At 34.4% G+C, this 6,000-nt stretch overlaps 1 protein-coding gene across 1 annotated transcript in view; it reads left to right on the top strand.

Moving 5' to 3' along the window:
- Positions 1–1,028: 1,028 nt before the first annotated feature.
- Positions 1,029–6,000, top strand: part of calcr (calcitonin receptor) — a 401,799-nt gene continuing 396,827 nt past the window's right edge. The window contains exon 1 of the mRNA XM_039736983.1: positions 1,029–1,466. The gene's annotated coding sequence lies outside the window, so the exon portion shown is untranslated. The remainder of the gene's footprint in view (positions 1,467–6,000) is intronic.

Raw genomic sequence — 6,000 nt, 5'->3', positions numbered from 1 at the left:
ATACTTTAAAAGCCTAACCACTAAGGTGCTGCACCGTAAAGCACAAGATTGTTGCACCCTAAAAATGAATGGATCTCTAATGGCACTTTATGTTCCCTTACTGGTTTGTGTGGTTCCCGGAGCACCATTTCATTCTGGGAGGACTTCTTTGCACATGAAGTTGGTTCTTTGTGCTTTGAAAAACTTCTTAATATGTAGATAAAAGCTTAAATCTTTAATGTATGGTAGGACACTAACAAATTAAAAATCCCTGGACCTTCATCTGTGGTATTGTTTTCAGCAAGAATCCTTTAAAATCATGACTCACTTGTATTTCACAAATCAATTACCATCTATTCATGGTTATTTACTGTATGGAGCCTGTTATGGATCTAAAGAAGTAAAAGCTCTTTCTGGAACCTTCATATAGTACCCCTATAGCATCACTCTAAAGAAACACTCTGGCACCTTCATTTCTAAGAGTGTAGTTCATTCCCCACCACTGGCCCACTCTAAGATCATCGACCAATCCATCTACAAATGCTCCAGTTGTTATAAGCAATATTAAAAGTATTAATTGGTTCCATACTTACATGTAAGTGACTCTCAATAATATAGCTACAGCCAACAAAAATTTAAAAGTTGTATACTGAAAGTGATCTTGCAACATTTATAGTGAACTGAGATTCTGCCTTTAAAAAGCCAGAGCAAAGAAAGTAATACAAATGATTTGTCTGTTTCTTGTATAATTAGTAATGTTCACAAAGCAATGTAAATGCAGTGCTACAAGTCAGAACAAAGCCATTTAAAGAAGACAGACAAGTCAGAAAATGCGATCCCACTGCTTATTCGTTCGGTTTGACTGCAGTGCACTTGTGCACCGTTTCATCGGCTCTTGACGTAGTCAGAGATGACACCTCGGCTCACGGGACTAGATAGTTGACAAAGTCACAGGAGTGTGGTGTGTGTGTGTGTTTGTGTGTGTCAGTGAGAGAGAGAGAGGGAGAGAGAAACAGAGAGAGAGAGAGAAAGAGAGAGAGAGAGAGGCGATGTATCTTTAAGTCAGCCGCTGGTTTAAAGCACAAGCTCACAGACAAGGAGCATGGTGTGTTTGTAAGGTGTCAGTCTTATTTTGGAGCCGCTGGCTTTCTCAGTGCTGAAACTGCGCACTGTCCCGGATGCCTGAGGGCAAACATATTTAAGAAATCCTCGTGTATTATCTTCACAAGAGCATCACTTCAGGCATGCATGTGCACTTCAGAGCTCACCCGGCACTGTGTCCAGACTACTGTTTTAACGGCTGAGGACACCCCATAGCAACTCACTGTAGCTGCGTCGGAACACGGGAATATCGCCGGCATTTTTGGACTTAAGAGAAAGTGCAGAGGGGAACCCCGAGTTTTTTTTAACCAAACCTACATTTGTGGGAGGTATCTCAACCAAAACGGTATCGTCTCTAAGGCCAGCTGTCATTTTAGGCACTATAGGTAAGATGCTTGATTAATTAAAATATTTACTTCTTTTTATCCGCCTAATAAACGTGTGAAATGACAAACTATTCTAATTTTATATCTGCTAAACTATACGAAGAAATTATGTTGTTTTGGTTGATATAAGGCAACATTAGATTTAATAATATCTTACTTTTTTGTCGAAAGAATTCTTTTAGCTTGTAAGGTATCTAAATGCATAGTGTCTTCTCTTCATTGATATACTTAATGCAAAGAGCATATACTGAAAGAAATGAATGGATTCATAATATCATGATATGAGTTCAACGCTGTTACCTGCTAATACGGTGTTATTGCGCGTTTGTTTCTTCGGACCGCTAAAAGACATTAACTGTGGTGATGCCAGTGAAGCAATGAAAGCGCGCACCGTGAAGAATGAACAGGTTTACTCCTGTTTAGACGTGTAGCCCCTGATTTAATAGCCTGCCTGTGGACATGACCCACAAACGGACGAGTAAATGTGATCTCCACTTTATAATAATAATAATAATAATAATAATAATAATAATAATAATAATAATAATAATGTAATTATTAGATAGATAGATAGATAGATAGATAGATAGATAGATAGATAGATAGATAGATAGATAGATCATACCTGCGTTCCTTGCTCTTCTCTTCACCAATTGCAGTACTAACATGTACTATAAAATTGACAGCAATAAATAGCTTTTTGTCTTTTTATTCTGTGTATAGCTAATGCTTTTGCCTTTATACATAGTACAACATTGCCATGGTTAATTAATAACCTGCTGTAAATGAAAATGAAAAATATAAACTGCATGCATATGAAGATTGTGAAAGGCACATCTGGTGGCATTAAAGTGACAGTCTTCACTGTTTAGTCATTGTGTTCTACTCAACGTCCTGTAGATGTCTGTTTAAAAGAAGTGTCTACAAGTAGAATTCTGCTCTGTGGTTGACTAAGCACCACCTCTTAATTGAAATGACTTATATCAAAGGCTGAATTCTATTGTTTTAAAAAATTAACAGTACTATTAAGTTACTGAAATAGAAAGTCAGCTTTTTGAAAGTGAAATTAATTAAAATAGAGTATAGCTATATTTGGTTTGGTTTTAGGTTACCAGTAATCTTTGTCTAATTCTAGTATAAGATACCCTTTTTCAGAATGTTTCAGTTGTTTTGATGTTGGTAATGGAAGATAACTAGAATTTTCCAATGTTTAGAATACATAATAATATCTGAACAGCTTATTAAATTCGCTAGGTAAGCTTTTTGATATATATTAAGTTATTTGATTTATTTTTAGCAATATGCGGAGTAGCTGGTCTTCCTTTTCAGAAAATATAGGGCACAAAATACATTTATCAAGCTCCAAAAGATTTTCACAGAAGATACTGCAAATATGTAAACCAGATGTGAGGAGGAGGCATTTTACTGTGAGCTGAATCAGGCAGATTCAGCTGAAAGAAGTTCATAACTCTTAGTGGTTCTCACCACTTTAAAATATTAAGTAAATTATTGTCATGATTTGTTTGCAGAGTATAAGATAAGATTTTGGAGAGGACACTGTTAAGTTAATTTAGTTGACTTGTTTCACATTATTAAAGTTAATCAGTTGCATAATGAACATTATAACTGAAGCTGTTTGTCAGTTTGTAAGCGAGGCTGTTAAAATGCCTTTTATGGTTGAATGTACTTGTAACTGAGGTGGAGAGAAACTTCTATAGCAACGTAGGTGTCAGAAAATGCAAACATGATGGTGACCTGTTGTGGCAGGCAAACAGTGATTTTCAGGTGCAAGTTGTTTTGTGTTCATGAATTTTAATTCTAAATAATTTTAAATTTGCTTATTAAATCACAGAAAACACATGCTGGTGAAAATATAGCCAACATTTCTTTTTTTTTTTATTAAGTAGAGTGCTCAATAAAAAGTAAAAGTAAAAATAATGTTAATAAATAAGAACTTATTCCAGTTATAATGGTTGGCATACTAATGGCTAAAGTACAATATTTATATTCATATTTCTTTAGGTATATATATATATATATATGTGTGTGTATATGTATATATATATATATATACACACATACACACACTCATGCATGCACACATATATTATGTTTGTGAATATGAGTATCTATACTGTACATAGAGAAAGAGAGAGAACATTAAGAATTAGTAATACTCAAAGTATTAGCAATTCTCATTTTAATAGCCGTTAAGTTAAAGGTTTAGAATACTTTTTTCTTCAAGGCTGCTTTAAATATTTATTATTATATTTATATTTAATTTACAAAAAAATATATACTTTGATATGGGGCTGAAGGGCTGTTAAATGATCACAATTGCTGCCTCACACTTCTAGAGCTATGGCTTCATATGCCAGCCTAGTCTTAGTCTGTGTAGAGTTTGCATGTTCTCCTCATGTCAGTGTGAGGTTTTTCTGTTGGTACCCCGGGTAATGGGTGATGCTAAATTGGCATAGTATATGTATGTGCTCTGGGATGGGCTGTTGTCCCCTTTAGGTTTGGCTTTTGCCTTGACATAGGTTTCTGAAATCCTAAATTGAATTAGTGGATTTGAGGATGAATGGGTAAAACATTACATGAACAGAGGTGTAGCATTGCTGTCTTACAGCTCCAGAAGACTCGGTGTTAATCCCAAACTGGTCACTGGTTAGCATGCATGCACAGTTTCCTTCAGGTATTCCCCTTGTTTCCCCCATTCTGTAGATGTGAAGCTTAGCTTCACTGGCTAATTCATATTGCTTCAATGTGAATGCGCATTCTGAGCTGGTTCTCGACTTGCTCATAATGTATTTGGCATAGGCTTTAGTTCCATTTTACCTTCAGGCTGGATTAATGGCTTTGGAGATGTATGGATAAATTTAATTTTGTATGAATACTCTGATAACTTTAAATTGCATGGTATCTTCAGATTTAAAGAAATGACTTACAAAATCCCTCAAAATCACTGAAAAAAGGCAAGGTGGGTATGAGGCTTGTGAAAATACGCATCATCCGTATTCATTGATGTTTAGCAAACAGATACAATGCTCTTCACAGTTTATACTTTGAAAAATTAGTTGTTTTTGAGAATAATTAGGTAAATCACCATAAGATGTAATTTATTCTCTTCTACATTAAAAGTAATAATGTGCCTTTTGATATAAATAAAAATAGTTCAGAAAACAGATGATAGTCCCTTGTAAATAGATTGGTCTTCTTGAGCTACAAAATATCTGCATAAATAAATGAAAATAATTGACTCTACAGTATTAAGTTGTATTATATACACTTCACATAACTTTAAAGAAAAGGATAACTTTAACTGAATATTGAATCACTTACAACCAGAAGGGGGCACTATGAGTTCTCAAAATGAAGTTCAGCCATGTAGTCTGCGGAATGTAAATCTGAATTGAGTATTGTGTGGTGCATTTACATGCAGTGTATGGTTTTCTTTTTTACGAATGGAAAATCTTTCAAATTTCTGAATAAAAGAATTCTTCCAAGGTGATCTTGAATGGTAGCTATTTTGACTGTTACAAATGTGTTAAAAATTCAGAATGCTAATAAATGTATTGAAAAGTGTTTAAATGTAATGTATTTTTAACAATGCACAAAATACATATTTGTGTTGATTATTTAAAATGTTAACCCTGCTGAGGCAGTAAAAGGTTAGAACAATGGCTAGCTATTATACTTACTATATTTTCAATCAGAAAAATGGAGATATTGCAATTCAGGGCAAACATTAATAACATTGTCATGTTGTTATTCTAATAACATTTGGCTTGTTGCTGGTCAGTAGTTACTTATACTATAAATGCAATGAATGCATAATGCATGTTTTTTTAAAAGCTGCATTATCAAGAAAGTGTTAAAATGCAGTTTTAATTCATGACTGTACATCATTAAAGATAGGTGGGGCTTTTCAATTTTTGGAATGTAATTAAAATAAAATATGAAACTAACGGCAATAATTATTAGCAATGACTAATTTTCATTGTAGGATACTAAAACAGAGAATTTCTGCAAGCACCCTGATTCCCTAGTTTGCAACTGAAATAGCAGGTTTAAATTGCCTCCTTGTTATAATACACATTTGCTCTGCAAGCATCCTTTTTGGGTGTTTGTAAGCATTAAATTCAACTACTGTGGTAGTCATTAGTCTTAATTGTTGGGGCCAGTAAGTTTGCACATTTGTCAAGGCAATGAATGGTTTTGAAATACGGATTAAAGCATGTGGGTGAATTCCCATACACTCGGCGCTTCCACAGAATGCAATGAGTCTGTCAGCATTTGAGAAATGATAATGGCCAGAACTCTTGGAACTCACATGATTATACCATTACGATGGACTGAAAAGTCAAGTCAAGGAGGAATTAAAATGTTTGTGAAAGGTTGAAAGTTCTGACTTTTATAAAGTGAAGTGCAGAAAAATGTACAGATAAGTTCACTAATGCCTACCATTCTACATTGCACCTCAGATATGCTATTTTAGGATAATTAGGCTGACACCAAATTTTATCTGACAGTT

Source organism: Polypterus senegalus, chromosome 15 (assembly GCF_016835505.1).
Source record: "Polypterus senegalus isolate Bchr_013 chromosome 15, ASM1683550v1, whole genome shotgun sequence".
Classification (NCBI taxonomy): domain Eukaryota; kingdom Metazoa; phylum Chordata; class Cladistia; order Polypteriformes; family Polypteridae; genus Polypterus; species Polypterus senegalus.
Note: the sequence above shows the minus strand (reverse complement) of the source record. Positions and strands in the feature narration are given on the sequence as shown.